We start from the raw sequence: 20,183 nt of genomic DNA on the forward strand, positions 1-20,183 counted from the left end.
CACTAACCAGCTCTAATCCTTATAAATGCTTAGACAACTCTACTGATCTTCTGTACCCAGTAACATTTCAGTTTAATTCTGATTTGGCATGAGGATATTCTCAGTTGAGGGAAGAAGTTAAATGCTATTTGGGTTACTTAAAAAATTTCCTTTAAAAAATAAAAGCCACAATGCTCTCTTCATTGTGGAGAATTCTCCTCCAAACATGAATAAAAGAGCCAAAACATAGCAGAGAGTCACCGAAAGTCTCCCTTGTTGCCACATACTCAACAATTCCACAATCATTGAATCTGATGAAGGATCCACCTCTTTTCTCTTCTCTATAGTTCAAAAATTATACTTGCACACATACAAGAGCTTTTTGCAATACAGTTAGTTAGATGCACACGTAGCATAAGCAACGCACTGAATTTTGCAGAAAGCTGAAACTTCAAACTTCAGCACCCCCATTACTGATGCTCACATAAGCATCCAGTCATGTGTGTTATCTCCTGCTATTTCGACAGGTCTGTCACATCTTCATAAATGTGAAAAAAGCCCCAAGTTTCCCCCACTTCAAAAGCTTCCAACTTCCTCCAATAGCTTCCACCAAAATGTGCATTTTCATTGCAAAAATCTCTCGTTATCTGAAAATGATAAAGAAACTGTAAGAAGTAGAATTAATATCACCTTAAACACATTTAATTGATTAAAACCTCATATTTCTAGTTTACGTGAAGATACAGAATCTTCTGTAATCTGAATGTCACATAACACAGAGGTAATGGTACTGAGTTTCGCTCTACCCTGCTATGGCACACACAAGGTTTAGAGGTATGGGTGGAAAGCCTCCTTCTGTGTTCCCCATGAAAATAATATTGACTACATAATGGGCTTGAAAGGAAACCTATTTAATGCTTCCTCTTTGCATCCTAAACTCAGGGTCTTAGCCTTTTCTAAGTCCCAAACACTCAGCTTGGCATATTTTCATTTGTACTCACAACCAATAAGCTTCCACGGAACACAACAGGAGCCAGTGGATGCTGACTTCCTGAAAATCTGGCCACTACTTTAGGTGCCTAAAGGATGCTGAGCGCTTTTGGAGAAAAAAAAATAAATAAATAAAAATCAGTTCCACAAAGACTCCACTACAAGTTGAACCTCTCTAGCCTGGCACCCCCAGGAGCCGATTGGTGCCAGACTAGAGAATCTGCTGAACCACGTGAGGTCAATATTGTCTTAGAGTATTACCAAAAACTTCCACTGCTTACTGGGCTCTTAGAAGACATTTAGGAGCAAATTAGAGTGAAACAACAGCACAGAACACTGAGATACAGGACTGGTGGCTAGAAACAAACTTTATCGGACCACAAGAAACTTACCCGCACCCATGATAAGTAGATATCTGGGTAACTAAACTCATGCTGGACCAGGGATGTTGCCAGACCAGACAGTGCTAGACAGGGGAGATTCAACCTGTACTCAAATTTACAGAACAGCGTCCCTTTCTCATTTGCCCCAATGAACATAAAGCTAGAGCTTCTTGTCTAGTACCAATTCATCTCTGTATCCTTGCCCACTGCGGACAGTGAGAGAGGCTAAAGGTACAGAAGTTAGCTGATTCTGTGTGTTTTCAGCTAAGCTTGAACAGTTCTGGTCCACCAGGGCACTAAAGTACGGTTATACAGTAAACTCTTTCATATCCAGCAGCACCAGAAGTGGGAGGTTGCCAGATTTTCAAATATTCTGAACAACAGAGAGGTACACCTAGCAACACATAACACTAAAGGAAAACAAGATCACATATTAAGAAATATACAAATATGCATGCAGAATACTTAATTTACCAAGAACAATAGCATTGTACACTGTAAACATATACTGTATTTATTTGTATTTACTTTCACTATATTGTACTTAGGGAAAACATAACTAAAATTTACTTCCGGTTAAAATGCCAGTAAGTTTAGAGTTCTGGATAACAGAACGCCGGACATGAAAGAGTTTACTGTACCTAGGTTTAGATCCATGGAAACCCACCGCTTATTTATACATTTAATATCAGTATTTCCAAACTCACAGAGTTTTTCAGAATCCAAGAAAGAACAGTTTTATAAGGGTCTTTGGTCTAATGAAAATCAAATAAAAAGCAGTCAAGTAGCACTTTAAAGACTAGCAAAATAGTTTATTAGGTGAGCTTTCGTGGGACAGACCCACTTCTTCAGACCATAGCCAGACCAGAACAGACTCAATATTTAAGGCACAGAGAACCAAAAAATGATCAAGGAGAGCAAATCAGAGAGTGGAGGGGTAGTGGGGGGGAAGGTCAAGAATTAGATAAAGCCACATATGCAGACAACCCCCTATAGTGACTCAGAAAATCTTTATCTAATTCTTGACCTTCCCCCCACCCCCACAGTCTCTGATTTGCTCACCTTGATCATTTTGTTCTGATTTGTCCTCCTTGATTACTGTTGTTGGTTCTCTGTGCCTTAAATATCGAGTCTGTTCTGGTCTGGCTATGGTCAGAAGAAGTGGGTCTGTCCCACGAAAGCTCACCTAATAAATTATTTTGCTAGTCTTTAAAGTGCTACTTGACTGCTTTTTGTTTTGATAGTATATAGACTAGCACGGCTCCCTCTCTGTTACTATGAAAATCAAATACTGTGTGTAGCCTGGTGAGGGAAAAGAAATAGCTATAGGAAACCCACATAACTCACTTTATACTTATTTAAATAGCACCTGATTAGATGGTTCTTATGAAGCAAGAACTGCTGCTCCTGTACTTTGGCCACTAGCAGTTTAAATGACGACTGCCAGAGTCATTCCTGAGGTGTGTTGACACAGTAAACTCTATCCAAATCTCATTTACAAACACAGTTTAGCAAGCTGCGTGATAAAACTACTAGTAATTACACAATCCACCCAGCAATCTGCATGGACAACTTAACCTTACAGTCTATAAATAACAGATAAAGCATTTTTCTACAGTTCTAGAAAGGCTACTTGCTGGCTGCTGTTCAGTTGTATGGGCTGGCAAGCCCCCCCAAAAATTAAAAAAAAAATGCACCTGACATTAACAATATAATAAAATTTGAACTTTATTAGCAACGTCCACACTTCTGGACCAGCACCCTAGCCTGTACCGACAGCAGTGGGGACAGCCAAGACTGGAGGTACGGCTGCTGCTAGCAGAGGGCTGGCCAAGGTGGAAGCAGAGTTGATAGCAAGGAGGCGTGGCAGGCTGGGGGGTTGGGATAGAGGCAGGAGACCTCCCCATGCCTGGCAAATTCCCTCATTCAGGACCGGTCAAGTCCCGAAGGTGCTGGACCAGGGAGGTCCAGCCTGTACTACCAAATGTGTCATGTTTAGAAATGGGAAACTCATTTGCACATTTTTGATAAACACCCTGATTTACAGTGTGTACTGCCTGAGAATCAAAAGAAATGACCAATGTCACTCACACCAAGAACAGCTGAGTGTGAGGCATTCTCACCTCCATTTCTTCTAGAAAGTGTGGGGGTTTTTTTGGGTTTTTTTTTTGCATAGAAACTGTATTTCGAGTAAGTGTAATTCCTAATCTACCTGTTTAACTTCCCCTCCGTAAATCCAAGGCAGAGAAGTATGCTTATTTCTGGCATAAAGGAAGGAGACTGCTTGGCAAAAATACAAAACAACATGTGAATTGGGGCGGAGGGGGCAGCAATGGTTTTAATGATCCTGAGAATAAATACAGAGCAACATTTTCAGTAGAGCCTCCAGTACCAAGTTGTTTAATATACTAGTTCTTATGCAATTCACTTACAGGTGGGAATAAGGGGACTTCGAAGTAGGCGGGGTCCTTTCGAAAAGGAGCCCTGTCGAGACGAGCCGTGCAGCGGCGAGCTGTGTCAATTTCGAAGCACTGCGGCCACCCGCATGCTAATCAAGAGCTGAATATGCATTTCAGTGCTTCATTAGTAAACTTCAAAATGGCCATTTGCGTGGCCATTTCGAAGTTTGGGGCTAGTGCAGACACGGCCTTTGAGATACAGATCGGCTTTTGCTAATATATCTAACATAACCCCCATGTCAGCTGGGATCTCTAGAACTCACTGTAGCACCAAAATCCAGGTAGAATTGCTCTAATCTGCGACCCTCAGGACTTGACTGGTGCTGAACCATAGAATTTGCCAAACCAAGACAATTAATATTGTCTAGCAGCATTACCAACACTTCTACTGTTTACTGGGCTCTTAGAAGACATTTAGGGGTAAATTAGAGCTAAACAACAGCTCAGAACACTGGGAGTCAGGACTGGTGACTATCAACAAATTTCGTGGGGCCACGGGAAACATGGTCACACCCATGATAAGTGGACGTTTGGCTAAATAAAATCATGCCGGATTACAGATGTTGCCGGAGTAGAGTGTGCTGGACTAGAGAGGTTCATCCTGTACCATAGTTATGGACTGAGTGTATGGAAGTTTACCTTTGGGGTCTGCTGCTACTCTAAGAGCCATGCATATTTAACTCATAAAATCAGTACAAATCAGGAGCAGCACAAGGTAAACATTAGCTCCGGGTGTCCTGCTATCTTCAAAATGTACAGTTGATCAGACCCGCACTACCTCTGGATCCCCTGCCTGAACCACATTTTGTCTTAAAAAGGAACCACGTGGTGGAATACAATGGCGAACACTGAAAGTCTTTACGTGCGACCACCACAGGACAATTCTGCTGTCTTTGAACCTGGGTGAGGAATAACTGCTGCTTTGTGGGCAAGTCAAAAAGAAACTTTCCGATCTCTTCTACCTCCTCCATCCCTACAGTAAATATGTCTCATCAACAGGAGAGGTACCACATCTAGTACTGTACCTGGGGACACTCAACCTATTTATTGACACAAAAGTGTGTGTGTGTGTGTGTGTGTGTGTGTGTGTGTGTGTGTGTGTGTGTGTGTGTGTGTTGGGGGGAACACAACAGCACACCCTGTCCTATTAATAAATAATAATGAATACATCACTCACATCAGAAACAAATGACCTTCACCTGCTCTTGTAAGGTGGCACTGACTGAACCATATGGAAAGGAAGGTTGCCACATTTCCTAACATGTTGTCTTGCCTATCAGTGAAATAAAAACCACCATGTGCCACTGAGATCTGCAAACACCGCCACTTAGGCACATAATCTCTTGCTCGGAACATACCTGACATGACAGAGTCCAGCACTGGAATCATGCAATATCTGGCTTAGGGGTGGTTTCTCTGTTACTCTACGTGCATTTTAATATCCCCCAGGGTGGAGAACTGTCATTATGCAGTAGAAACTTGGGCCCAAATATGCCAAAGTAACTAATGATTGTGGGTGCCCCAGTGTGAGACTTCTTATTGGAGCCTGATTTATGAGAAGTGTTCACATCTGCTCTCTGAAAATTAGCTCCCGTTGGAGATGCTCTGAAGCTGGCCACACAATAATCACAGCAGACAAAGTTAGCTCTTGATTCTTTTATAGAGACTTACCTGACCTTCAAGTAACTTCACTCCTCAGGAAGCTGGCTATTATTTCTAACAGGTTGCATTTGGAAGCCAGCTCCAGGATTTTTTAAAAAACTGCCTGGACCCAGACACAGGGTCAGTGTAATGACCAGATAATACACCAAAATATTTTGGTACAAGTTCTTTTGACCTTGCCACAGAAAATTGCTGAACTTTAGATTCTCCACTTTGTCCATCCTCAAACGGGCAGAATTTAACCCACAGTAACTAATACTTGTAATATAAAAACCTGTCTTTGAAAAACTACCCATCTTCACTGAATTTTGAGCACACCACCCTTCTTCTCCCCCATTTCCAGTTGTGCCCCCTCCATTTTGGAAGCAGAAGAAGAGTTTCCCATTTGTTCCTGGAAAACGAAACCTTTTTAATTTGACTAGAACTTCAGAGCTCAAGTGTCCCAGGTTAAATTTAAGTGTCTCCCAGGGAATTTTGTGTAAGTGGTAGGTTGCCTGTTAATAAATTGGTGCTTTGGGGAAGAAAATATCAATTAAATTTCTTAGCATGCACCCAGAAATTGACCTTGAAAGCTATTTGTAACTTAGACAATTTAAACTTGAAAGTGCAGTCTATTGAAGTCAAATCTGCTGTTCTAATTGGTTTTTACTTTGCTGAAGGATAGCACAACTGTGCAAGGACCATAGTAAAATTAAGGGAATAAGTATGCAAAAGAAATCTCCCTGAATCCTATTGGGGTTTAGCTATGACATTGGTGTGTGTATCCATATTTGCTCTTCCTTTGCTTTTGGCCATTGCCTCTGGAGATATCAGTGGTTCTTTTCTCCTTTGGCTTTTTAATAAAGCCAAAAATGTCAACGATCATGATAGACTTGCACTCTCGTTTCCATAAACACGCACTGCAGCATAAAAGTTCTGAGCGATGTCATCACTGCATTTCATTCCATTACGCTTTGTGGAGCTCTTACAGAAGTACCTGGTCCTCCACAGTTAACAAGATGAGAGGCAAGTGTCCCAGTGGACAACTTAATGAACAGGGCACTTCCTGTCACTGCACTGCCTAGAGATGCTGCTTAAAGCTTGACTCTGTTTATGGCCTTACAAGATAGACTTTAGGTCCAGTTCATTTAATATCCTACTCACATTACTTACCACTGATCAGAGCTGCAGATATCTTGGAGGCAACTGTCCCGGGGTCCAGTGGCACACTCCCAACAGTGCAAAGAGCTGTCGGGGGTGGGGGTGGGCACAACAGTGCAGTCTGGGCAGGGCTGAGTGCTCTCTGCTTCCAGCACCGCCCCTTTAGACAGAGCCCCTGCCCCTTCTGAGAGCACAGGGTCATACCCCACCGCCCCCCCCCCCACTGCCCAGGAGCCCAGCAATTCTGCCAGCCCTCCTGTCATTGGTGCTATTTCCCCTTCTCTCAAGATACACCTGCCTGCTTTTTCAGAAGAGCCCACTGACTGCAGTTTCCAATCTGGCACCCCTTTAAAGGGCTTGCTTTTCAGAAAGTGCTGAGTTCTTCCTGTCTGAAAAAAATCAAGCTCTTTTAAGCTGTTTCGAGTTGAATCTTCAGCAACCTAGGCACCCAAACTAACCAGCCATTTGTGAAAACGTTAGGCCATTGTCTATGCCACAGGATTCCACTACCAAAGAAAATACAACCATTATGCAACATAGTATGCTTGAAAACAGACTAGCAAGACAAGATGGGTGGAGGGAAAGCAGCCGTCGTAAATTTGTTGTGTAGAACAGAATGAGGAAAATTATAAAGTACTTCAGACCTGGCATTTACATTGCTCTTTAATTTAATGCATCTCCCATTGCAGTAGCAATTATAAGAGTTGCCGTAATTCAGATTTTGCTAGCAACACTTCTGCTGAAATTACAAGGGTAATTTCTTATCTGTAGTAGTGCAGTTTATCAAAGGCCTCCTATCCAAGCTCAGATGAGTGAGTTACTTTCTCCCCAATCAATGCAAGACATGAACAGAAATGTTTAATAGTGCTCACTTTATCCAGGAAAATTAATAGCTTATGCATCACCCAAAACGTAACACTCCAAATCTTTTGGGGTACATGGATGGCTTTGCATCTCCCCTGAACCAGGAAGGTACATGCCCTTAGTTAGCACTTGAAGCAATAATGAGAACAATACTTATTCTCCCCACCACCACAGCCTGGCTTGGCTGTCGAAGCCACCAGATTACAAAGGGTGAAAATGCGATTTCCTGAGCATGGTTAGAAGAAACCAGCTTCTGTGGATACTTTGCTAAAGCTTAGCCTCTGTTCCCTCTAGGGTTCAGGGACTGTGAATAGTCACAGCAGCAATTAATGCCTGTCTACCTGCTGAAAGGTAGCCAAGCATGTTTTCCGACTGAAATTTTTTCCAGGCTGTTGGATCAACAACACAGGTTTAAAAATCCCTCTGGTGTTTCATGAGGGTGTGGTGGGAGGGGAGGGGGAGGGAGAGAGAGAGAGAGAGAGAGAGATGGGGGGCGGGAAGGAGAGCACCAATGTTAGTTTACTTCAGATTCAAGGCAGGAATGGGAAAATAATCTTTAAACTTCAGTTTATTTTCTCTTCACGTGAGTTAGTTCCCTTCTGTCAGTGACCAGAATATGTGCAGTCATGCCTAGAGGCTGGACTCAGGAATCAGAGACCAGGCACCAGAGGTCAAGGCCAAAGAAAGGAATTGTAGCAGAGGGTCAGGACTGGGTTACCTGGGATAAGCTAAGGCAGGAACAAAGCTGGAGCCAAAGCAAAGGAAGGGACTATCAAAGTCATAGGTGAATGCTCCGACCTTTTATAAGTGACTGGAAGTAGCTAGAGTTCCCAAACCAGTGGAATGATTACCACAGCTATCGAGCAATTAACTCATATACATGGAGTAATAATTTCCCTCTCCCTGAAGGTAAAGAAACAAAAAGCTTATTGAATTTTGCTCTCAATTTGGTCAGAAAGCTTTTTGAAAAGATATTCTCCCTGCATTTCTAAGTCAGCTCCAATACATACAGGAAGGCTGTCAGGGGATGGTCAGATCACCACACACTAACCTTCAGAGAACACATTAAAAGAACTGGAAAAATCTCTCTCATCTGATACTGCCCACTGACCCCACTTGCAAACAGACAACGTTGAGCCAGGTATCAGCTTTGCCAACTCCTTCCACAGAGCCCTTTGCTCTTCCAACCCTATGACACTGGGATGGGTGTTCCTTGAAAGCCTCCAATGTTTGGGAAAAGTTCAAATATTTGGTTGCTTTTAGCAGCTTTCCCCAGGCCTTTTAAAATTTGTGAGAGCTCCTTTTGTTGCCAAATTTGGACTAGGATTTCTCTCTTGAACACTGCAAGTTGTGGGCATAAGGACAGAAGGCTCTTTGCCCTACAGCATGTATCCCCTACCAGTACCCCTTCATCTCCCTGGATGGTCACTGCACTGCATTACTAATAGCTATTATGGAATCTGTTCGAATTGCCAGGAAATGCCAAGAGACCGCACTGGCGGCCTATCCACATTTCAAACACCATAGCAGCATATCCCTGAATGACACAGCTGGGTTGACCTAATTTTTTAGCATAGACCAGACCACTCAGGAAGACTTTTGAGAAGCACCAAATTGTTCCTGTTCAGATATCCGGCACATCCTGATGGCTTCAGGGTGGCTGTTATCTTTCTTAAGGTGCCTTCTAAGGAGAAGATGAGTTTCTGTGGTTCACTACCACAGCCAGAATTGAATTAAAGGCCAATACCTGCCTGCTTACAGGGGATATATAGCCAAGTCAGGAGAGGTGTTCCCAGTAGCAATTACAATATGCATATAAAAGTCTGATCTACAACACAGTTTCTGAGTTATTTAGAATATTTTGGTTTAGAAACTGGTATAGGTAAAGTGGTAAATCCCTTAATACGAGCACACAACCTAGTCTGTGCATTGCGCTTGGGGATGATACACATTTTTCTACAAGCCTAGGGTAGTTTAACGCCCTCCTGTTGATTCGACGTTCCCTTCGGGCCTCCTTGCCTGTGCAAGAGCAGCCATGCAAAGAGATGCAGTCTTTTGCTGACTCACTCCGGCAACCAGATCCTGTCTTCTGCAGGAGAAAACATTCGGAATAGCCACGCTCAAACTCAGATTTGTGCTTGTTGCTTTAACTTAGTGACAAAAGAAAGATCCTTTGGAGGTAGAAGTTTGTAAACATAATAATGGATGCAACCTGTTCATGCAATGGGAACAACAGCACTTACCAGGTATTCTATCATACTGATGACATCTGTTTTAATCAGAGGGTGCCATTCATCCTCTCAGGCTAGAGTCCACGGAGTATTTCCACCACCCAAAACTCCAGGAAAGTGATGCTGGTTTTGCTTCACTCCCCAGACCATGGACCCTGAACAGAGTTAATTCTCCTAGCGCACTTCCCTTTCCCTGAGGTACTGTGGGGTGGTGCGTGCTAAATGTTGGCCACGTTTATGCTGTGTTTGTACAGCAACTAGACATCAAGGGAGTTTTGGGCCATGACTGGCGTTCCCAGCCACAACAGCAAGAGAAACAACAAACCCAAAGTGATGCGCTGTCAAGGATTATGGGTATTTCATGGCTGGTTTTGTTTGTTTCTTAAAAACATACCAGTTTATAGCTTCCCCATACCAACACAGCTATCTTCTACCCATACTTATTAATCTGCACTTTCTTCCTCACTAACCCTCTCATTGGTTTTGCATACAGTTGTATTTTAAGAAGCTCTCTACTATAGTCTTCTTATGCTGTGGCAGGCATGGTGGTAGGGTCTGGGTAAAAACCAATACCATAACATTTATTAACATTTCTTCTTTGTTTCTATATATATATTTCATTACAATGTGGACCTAGAGAACAAGTTTAATAGTTTACTGGAAATTACGTGTTCTAATTTGTGTATTATTCCACTGCCAGAATAACACCTCTTCTTCTCAACCCTCCTACACAGATGCAATAGAAACCTTTTCAAGCAGTGAATTGCAGTCAGTAATTTAGCTCGTGCTTAGCAAACTTTTCCATTAGAAGCATGTCCAATTTGCAGGAAAACAAGCTACATATTAACAGTGCAGTACTACTGTACAGGAGATACACAGAGATACTATTTTCATAATTAAATAAAGATCCCCACCTTCTTTTCTTAAACAGGCAACAGTTAATCTCATTTACCTACTGATGCAAATCCATTGAACCACTCCAGATTCACAGTGCAGTGTGCTCCTGACATCACCATTTCACTGTTTTTATATCTACCACAGTTTTCTGTGACAGAATCAGAAGAGGAGACTTTCCTGACTAAAAGTCAACAATAAAAGGAGAGAAAACAGGCAGATTCCGGAAAGGTGAGCATTAAAAACAACTGCCAGCCGTAATCTTACATCCAAATAACTGTGCATGGATGTCAGAAGAGAAACCTGCAATACTTCTACCTCCAGTGTAACTCCATAGCACTCTGAATTATTGTAGTCTCTCATTTAGCTTTCTGACTCTTATTAGTTATGATGCCCGTGGTGGGATTAGCTTCAATTTTACATGTTCCAGGATACAGCTACACCGATGATCAACCACTCAGATTCAATCTTCTGGGGCACTGTTTCGTGCATGCACAAAACAGTGCGTTCCAGGGTCAACATTGACCCTGGAACTCCTTGCGAGCCGTGAGGATTAAGGAAGGTTTGCAGGAGGAGCACTCCCATTGGCCTTCTGCCGTGAAGACCGGCATGGAAGTCAATGGCTGAAAAGTCAATTTTAATATGCACCTCGTATACCTAAAATTGCATTTCAACCATCAACCTTACGGGTGAGCAGGTCTTTGCCCACAAAAGCTTATGCTCCAAAATATCTGTTAGTCTATAAGGTGCCACGGGACTTCTTGCTGTTCTCAAAGATACAGACCTACACGGCTACCTCTCTGATACTTAGAATCAATGCAACTTTTGTTGGGCTCGACAGAGGATGTAAATAGCCAGCTTATTGCCCAAAACCGGGGCAGCTAAAGCACTGAAGAGCTGCTCTCCCATGACTCCTTTCCTTTCTTTCAGACTATTTTGAAGTTCAGGCAATAAGGCAGCAGAACAATTTCCTGACAAACTAGGAAATGAGCTTTGGAATGAATTCAGGAACTTCAGAAAACACTAGAGAAAGAGATTTAATTGCAAGTGCTTGGAACTCATTGACCTTGCAGACAAGTAAGAATGCTGTTTCCCAAGGCATCAAATCTACATATTTAAGGTCAAAGGGAATAACTCTTATTTTAAAAAAAGGTTATATTTCAGTATTTTTCATCTCCAATAAATGTCTTATGTAAAAATCTCAAGAGCCATTTATATCCTCATCACCCTCTACACATCACATTCAGAAATTCTTGGTGAGTACAGTAGGTCTCAACATTCCAGAGGGTTCCATGTTGGGAACCCTCACGATGTTGAATTTAGCAAATATGGGAGCCCCGGGAGAAGCGGCGGCTGCTGGCAGCGCTCCGGCCCAGGGGGAAGCAGCGGCTGCCAGTGGTGCTCCTGCCCGGAGCCCCAGGGGAAGCAGCTGCTCTGGTCGCTTGTGAATAACTGAATTCGCGAACTATAGGTTTGCAAATATTGAGAGTCTACTGTACTTTCAGTGTGAAAACCTCAAAAAGGGGAGCTTGTGACTGGGGCACTTGCAAACAGGGTGGCTGCTAATAGGAGGGAGATTTGAGAGGGGCGCTCCTGGGGAAGGAGGGGGCAAACCACAGCACCTTCGAGTAAGTGGCTTTCTGGAGTGTGTGGGTGTCTGGGTTTGGGGGTTCTGCACCTGTGTGTGTGTGTGTCTGTTTGTTTGGAGTGCTGAGCTGTCTGTTTTTTTGAAAGGCCGTGTGATCAGGCTGGCAGTTGGAAGCTGTTAGCCTTGATTAGGTTTGAAATCTAAACTGTGTGTGCTGATTGGCTGAGCGGTAGTCAGAGGGAGGGGCTCTCAGGAAGGCCAGAGCTTTTTAAACCCTGCTGACAAGCAACCAGGGAGCTTTCGACCGGAGCACTTGCAAACAGGGTGGTTGCTAACACAAGGGAGTTTTGAGAGGGGAGTTCAGAGGGAGCTAGTTATTTCTACAGGGGTAAGGGGCAGCAAGATGGCGATAGCCACGGCGGCAGCATTCCCAACTGCTGGCCGGAGCTGAGGGACCCGCCACCCCCAGGGTGCAGCACAGACAGTGGGACACATGTGGGCTTGGGGGAGTGTGGGGGGCGGGGGGTGAGACCGAGGGGTGTCAACAGTGCACATGTGGTTTGGGGGCATGTGGTACGGCTGTGCAGACGGCGGCGCCCATGGATGCTGGTGGTGGCGCGCCCGGCTCAGATTGCCTGGGCTTTCAGGCCCTATCCTGCGATCCCTGCACGCGTAACCCGCAGCAGCTCCATGGGGCTTCGGGGGCAGCCGCAGCCAGACGAAGAGTTGGAAGCTTTGGTGGGGACCCAGGGTGCGGCTGGGCCACAAGATCGGCACCTTCCTGGAGAACATGGGGCTGCAGCAGCGCACGGCCGGGTGCGGAGAGGCTGGGGGAGGGGGGACCTGGGAGCGATGAGAGCTGATGGGGGGCAGTTTGGTGAGATGGGGGGACATGGGAGTGGATGGGGGGCAAGGGGGTGGGGAGGGCGGGATCTGGGGGTGATGGTAGCTGACGGGAGGCAGACGGGTGGTGAAGAGGGTCCTGGGGAGGTGAGGAGCTCGTCAAGGCACGGTGAGCTATGGGGACACGTGGTGCCAGGGAGGTGCAAGAGGAAGTGGGATCATTACCCACGTTCTCCATGCCCCACTGCCTTGTAGGTTATCCTGGGAAGGAGCAAGGCTAAGGGAGTAAACCCTGACAGAAAATCCGGAGGGGAGTCCTAAGGCAGTTCTGTGCCAACTTCTGGCATTGACCCGGCAACTCCTGCAGCTGAGCTGGTACCAGACACAGAGGTTATCCTCTCCTTTGGACTATATCAGTAAAGCCGAGAGGGGAACACTGGCGTCTAGGCAGCCCAGGGTCCCAAAAAAAAACTGCCCAGGCTCACGCCTGGAGAGATACTCCAGCATCGCTTAACAGCGTTGAACCAACACGGGAGGTAACAGATACTGGTTATAAGCTCTTGCTCGACTGGTGTAGAGAACGAGCGCCAGGTGTTTCCTTCGATGGTGGGAGAGATCATTGCATCTCACTGGACAGTCACTGCCCGCCTCAAGCTGGGCAGCCCCCAGCCAGTAGGGTACTGTCGTGCCACAGTTCACCTGCCTCACTGGGTGCATGAGGCTTAAGGTTCCCAAACCTGACAAGTGACTTAAATTTGAGCACCAGGCAAACCAATAAGAAAATCAACAAGAAAAGGAAACCATCAAAGTTTTAAGCTTGCTTGCTGGAATGTGCGGACCATGCTGACCGGTCTGACGGAAGATCTTCAGGACATCAGTGACACCCGAAAGACCGCTGTCATCAATGAGGAACTGAAGAGGCTCCACGTTGACATTGCTGCTCTGCAAGAGACATGACTCACAGATTCGGGATCTCTAAACGAAAGGTATTACACCTTTTTCTGGAAGGGTAAAGCCCAAGAAGAACCCAGGGAGCATGGTGTTGGCTTTGCCATCAGAAACACCCTTCTACGAATGGTGGAATTAGTCATGGACGGATCAGAAAGACTCCTTCAGGTCATACTTCAAACTTGCGCTGGTCCTGCCCACCTGATCAGCGCTTACACTCCAACCCTGTATGCCACACCAGAAGTAAAAGACAAGTTCTATGACGTGCTTAGTGCTGCCATAGCGCAAATACCTGCTCGCGAACAACTGTACATTTTGGGTGACTTCAATGCAAGAGTTGGAGCCGATCGTGACTCATGGCCTTCCTGCTTAGGCCACTTCGTGGTGGGAGAAATGAATGAAAACGGACAGCATCTTCTCGAACTTTGCACATACCATAATCTGTGCATCACAAACACATTTTTCCAAACCAAACCACAGCACAGAGTGTCATGGAGACACCCACACTCAAAACACTGGCATCAATTAGACTTGGTCATTGCTAGATGTGATAACCTCAAAAACGTCCTCCTGACACGCAGCTATCATAGTGCCGACTGCGATACAGATCGCTCGCTAGTTTGCTCCAAACTCAAGGTGAGACCCAAGAAGCTGTGTCACTCTAAACCAACTGGAAAGCCCTGCATTGATGCCAGGAAGACACAAACTAAGAGAGAGACGAAATGTTCGGAGAGACCCTCAAGGAGAATCTGCGCAGCAGCCCTGGGGGTACCGATGTGACATCCAGATGTCAGCATCTGAGGGATACAATTTACAACACAGCCTTGTCGGTATTTAGAAGAAGAGCTAGAAACACAAATGATTGATTTGAAGCTAACTCCGATGAGATGATTCCAGCCATCAAAAAGAAGCGCGTTGCACTCCTGGAGTACAAACGCTCACCGAGCCAGAGTACTCTGCAAGCACTCAGAGCAGCCAGAAAAACAGTACAGCAGACAGCCAGGCACTGTGCCACCAACAACCACTGCCTCGAGCTATGCAGCAGCATCCAGACCAGTGCTGACTCTGGTAATCTCAGGGGAATGTACGAGGGCATCAAGAAGGCATTAGGACACACCCAGAACAAGATGGCACCTCTGAAATCCAAATCTGGTGAAGTCATCACCGACAAAGCCAAACAGATGGAGAGCTGGGTCGAGCACTACTCCGAGCTGTACTCACGTGAGAACATTGTGGTTGACACAGCCCTCGATGCCGTTGAGCTCCTACCAGTAATGGACAAACTGGATCAGGAACCAACTGGGGATGAACTGAAGAAAGCCATCGACAGCATTGCAGTAGGAAAGGCCCTAGGTCAGGATGGTATACCACGAAAGGTAATCAAGTGTGCCATGGACACCCTCCTGGAACCCCTACATGAGCTACTGTGCCTGTGCTGGACAGAGGGAGAGGTTTCACAGCATATGCGCAACGCTAACATTGTAACCTTGTATAAGAACAAAGGAGACAGAAGCAACTGCAACAATTACTGTGGAATTTCCCTCCCAAGCATCACTGGTAAACTGTTCGCTCGCGTCATCCTCGGCAGACTCCAGAAGATTGCTGAGAGGGTGTATCCTGAATCACAGTGCAGATTCCACGCAGATAGATCTACCATGGATATGGTCTTCTCTCTGAGGCAGCTGCAGGAGAAATGCAGGGAGCAGAGGAAGCCACTTTACACTGCCCTCATCGACCTGACCAAGACCTTCAACTTGGTCAGCAGGGATGGGCTGTTCAAACTGCTCTCCAAGATAGGCTGTCCACCACGGTTACTCAAGATGATCCAGTCTTTCCACGAAGACATGAGAGGAACCATCCAATATGATGGCACATTTTCGGATGTTTTCAGCATCAGGAGCAGCGTCAAACAAGGATGCGTCCTTGCTCTGACATTGTTCGGGATCTTCTTCACACTCCTCCTGAAGCACGCCTTTGGACCTTCAACAGAGGGCATCTTTTTGCACACAAGATCTGATGGGAAACTATTTAATCTTGCAAGGCTGAAAGCTAAATCTAAGGCTGATGATCAAGTCAGCATTTTGCTCCTAGAGTGGGGCTGTCAGACATATCAGATCTTGGTTTTCCTGGCTTATCACCCAGAGATGACAAGGGGAAGGGATCCAGTGAGTGCTGATGACTCCAGTGAACACCTTGGCCACACCATACTCAGAGCATGTACATGTAAGTAGAAAGGAAATGTTTAGTTAGACGTGATCATGTAATTTTTTATTTTGGACTTGGTGTGGAACCTCTCAGGATGATTAATGATTTTTTTTCTTTCCCCTGTAATCTGTAAATTCTAAACTGAATCCCAGGGAAGTAGTTCTCGAATATTAATAATCTTTAGCTGCTTTAATTACATCTAGCAACTCACTATGCTTATTTACTTTCTTGGTATTTCTCCATCTTTCATTTTGTGACTAAATTACTTTTTTAAGGCAATGATTTTGATTTCTGTGTCTCAGAGAGTGTCTGTATGAATGCCTGCCTAAAGCAAGACAAACTATCAGATTACAGCTTTTTGTTTCCAAGCAATCTCCTAAGAAAAGGATGAAGTTTGGGGATTACCCCACAGGAAGATATTCAAGTGTGTCTTCATGAATTTAAGCAGGGGGCTTTTCCCACTTTGTATTGGCAGCAATTATTCCCCAGGGTCAGGGAATCTGTGAACCTGGGGAGATTTTTTTTTAAGAAAAGCCTATAGAGGCAAGGTAATTTTAAGGTTTTACATGCCCCCACTTTCTGCACTCGGAGTGTCAGAGTGGGGAGGCAGCCTTGACATTTGATAAAGACAAAGAATGACCTGTCTCATGAACATGAAAAAGATCTGTGAGTTGCATCACCAGTGAGGGAGAAAATGTGCCATTTCTACCAGTTTTTACTTTAGTCTTCTATGAGCGCAGAATTATGAAGTGCAGTTAATGTAAACTCTGAGCTTCACTTGACAGTCCTTCACCTGACAATTTGAAGGTCATTTTTAAAAAAAGCAGACGTGTGTGTGTGTGTGTGTGTGTGTGTGTGTGTGTGAAATGTCTGTTTTCACAAAACCACTGTTGCTTTTATATTAAGCAGGTTGCAGCAAATCTATTATAAAAAAAGAGGATAGAAAAATGGAAGATCTACTCCACAAATTTGGCATATTTTTGTTTCTCATCTCTTTGCAAAGTCAATGTTAGTTTTTTTTATTTTTGCCTGAATAGTCCCAATTCTTATTTTACATTAATTCTACTAAATCATCATAAACCTTGTCCTCCCCTCCCCACCCACAACTGCTGGTTGCATCCAAAAGTTGTCTCATTATATTAAGATGGTAAACTTTTGGGACAGGAAGTATCTTTTCATTTTAAATATGTACAGTATCTAGCACAAGTGGGACCTGGTTTGGACAGATAGATTCTACTTTATTAGAAGTGACAACAATGTTTACTCCAAAAATAAAAACTATGCCTATAAACGCAGCACTCAAATAGCACCTAAACATAAAATATATCCTTAATCTGAAGAAGTGAACCTTACCCTTGAAAGCTCAAGGACTAATCAATTTGCTAGTTTCTAAGGCAGGGGTCAGAAACCACCGGCACGGGTGCCAAGAGTGGCACCCAAGCCAATTATGATTGGTATGAAAGGCAGGAGCTCAGCCCCGCCCCTCCTGTCCCATGCAGCCAGGAGCGTGCTCAAAGCAATGCTGACTGTGGATTAACAAGAGACCAGCTAATGCTACTAATCACTGCCTAAATGGTAAAGCTCTGCATCTTTATTTATTAACAAAGCTGTTGTAAGTAGGACTATTAGTGACTTTAAAAAGTATGACCGGCACTTGGACTGTACATAAAAGGTCAAAAGGTTAAATTTCAGCACTCTGCCTCAGAAAGGTTGCTGACCTCTCCTCTAAGGTGCTACAAGCCTGCTTGATCTGTGTGACAGTATAGGCTAACACAGCTACCCCTCTGAGATTATATGCTTCGTAAACAGACTTCAATTTGAAGTTTACAAAAGAGTGCATGAAAGTTTCGTTCGTTGTCCTTTTTGTCCTGTGTTTTATTTCTGAACAATAAAATTATTTCCTGTAAAAGTATGCACATAGTACCCAAGGTAAACGAATATCAACATTGAAAATTATTAATACCCAGATTCTCTTGCTAGGGGTGTCTGATGTACAAAAGAATACTAGCCGCTTGCTGTTCCTTTTTTAGCTCAAATTAAATGGCACAATATAACATGGAGACAATAAGACAAATTTAAGTGCAGGGAAAGGAGGAGACTGGATGACAGCTACAGTCCGGCATTAGGGGTTGCTAGGAAACTGCAAAGGCCCACCCCACAGCCAGGATAGAGCAAATTCTCACTCCTTGTTTTGTCTCATTAACAAGGTTTACATTAGCAGCGGAGAAACATGTCTCACTTTGACAGCTTAACTAGAGAATTTAGGAATCACTCCAGAACTTTGTGAATAAGAAATCACCTAATACTGTTAACGTTCAATTTCAAGCAAGCCTCATTCGGTTTCCTGCTATTGGAAGACTGGGAATGTGGTGGCGAGCACATCCAATGATCCTATTGTCTAGTATCTGAAGTACAATAAACCTTCGACTTAATGGACTAATGGGGGAAGGGGTGTATGTTAATGCTTAAAATCTGTTATAGCCGAATGGTTATACTGTATGATGACGCACTGACCTTCCCAGCCCACCCTTCATTCCTGTCCTCTGCCCCGCCTCTTCCCTTCCCGCCTCCTGCACCATTCTTCCCTTCACTCCTCCCTCTCTCAATTACCAGGAGAGGAGCTGAATGCCAGCCTGTTTCCTTCCACCTCCTACCGCTCTCAGTGCTGCGGCTCCTCCAGCCCCAGGCTCTGAGCCACCCACATGAAGATAGAGCAAGACCGCCCCCAGCTTGCCAGCAGGCAGCAGTCTCCGACACCACGGCTGCTGCTCAGTGCCACTGCAGACAGCAACAACCGGGCCCTGACATATTCCACACACACAGGCTGTGGGAGCAGAGCTCCTGCGCCCTGCCGCAGGCCCCCTCTCTGGCTCTTCTGGCACCGGTGGCCCCAGCCATTGCGGTGACCCCTCCAGCTCTGGCAGCCCCAGCAATTCCTCCAGCCCCAGCTGCAGCTCTGGTAAGTCTCCAGCATTTATTTGCAGAGGAGCGGGGGCCTGGCAGACAGTGTCCATTATATAAGGGTCCACTAAATTGAGGGTTTACTGTATGTGTGTTTGCCAAGTAAGGGAGGGTGGGAGTAAGGATTCAGACCCTGATTCCATGCATGCTCAACTTTATGCTTGCAATGATTTTGCCAGGGGTTTCCTACCAAGCAGGCACGCTAAGTCTTTGCAGGATGAGGGGCATATATAGTAACTCAGCTTTCACCGACAATGTACATTCACATCCTTGAGAGAATTAACTCACCCGTCCCCTTCCAAAACACCCTAAGACAAGTGTGATGGACCAATTTGTATACTGAGGATGCTACAAGCCATTGCAGCAACTATAAACCCCATATATGACGGAAACCCCTCCAAACCAAGGGGTACTGCTGCTTCCCTAGCTCTAGAACGTACGTCCTAAGAGCTCGATATACAGTGTAATCTGAAGTGTGGGTTTCACATTAGCTCATAAAAATGCAAGGGTTTCCTATCTGGTTTTTTTAAGTATCTACTAAGAACATGAACCAGGAAGGAACATAAATTTAACTGGACAGCTATATTATTAAATTAGCTTTGCCAAAGACGAACAGATTAAGAGCAAAAGAAGATTGCTCAAGATTTCTCAGGGGGAAGGGACCAACTGCTAATTATTTATGGTTCACTAATTATCATTTGAACCCCAGAAACCTAAAAGTGCTCAGAAGCCATTTGTAGAGCATTCTACTTTCCTTAGCTTACTAAGATATTACTAGAAAATATCAGCTCTGTGGTTCACAAATGTGTATAGGAGAGAAGATACAAAGCAAGCTTTACATACAGATTTTTTTCTTCTTAGTTTAGTTCAAAGATGATCATGGATGATCAAGGCTACATGCTTAAGATTCCAAACGATATTTTGGAGGTCTCAGAATACCAATCAAAAGGACAGAACCTCCTTTATAAATTGCTATAAATATAAATTTTATAGCAACATCTAAGCACAGCAGGCCCTATACACATGGGAAAACACA

The 20,183-nt window shown here is 44.5% G+C and overlaps 1 protein-coding gene across 11 annotated transcripts in view; it reads right to left on the bottom strand.

Annotated features, from left to right (window-relative positions):
- Positions 1–20,183, bottom strand: part of FBRSL1 (fibrosin like 1) — an 866,837-nt gene that overhangs the window by 786,723 nt on the left and 59,931 nt on the right. The window lies entirely within an intron of this gene.

Source organism: Carettochelys insculpta, chromosome 18 (assembly GCF_033958435.1).
Source record: "Carettochelys insculpta isolate YL-2023 chromosome 18, ASM3395843v1, whole genome shotgun sequence".
Taxonomy (NCBI): domain Eukaryota; kingdom Metazoa; phylum Chordata; order Testudines; family Carettochelyidae; genus Carettochelys; species Carettochelys insculpta.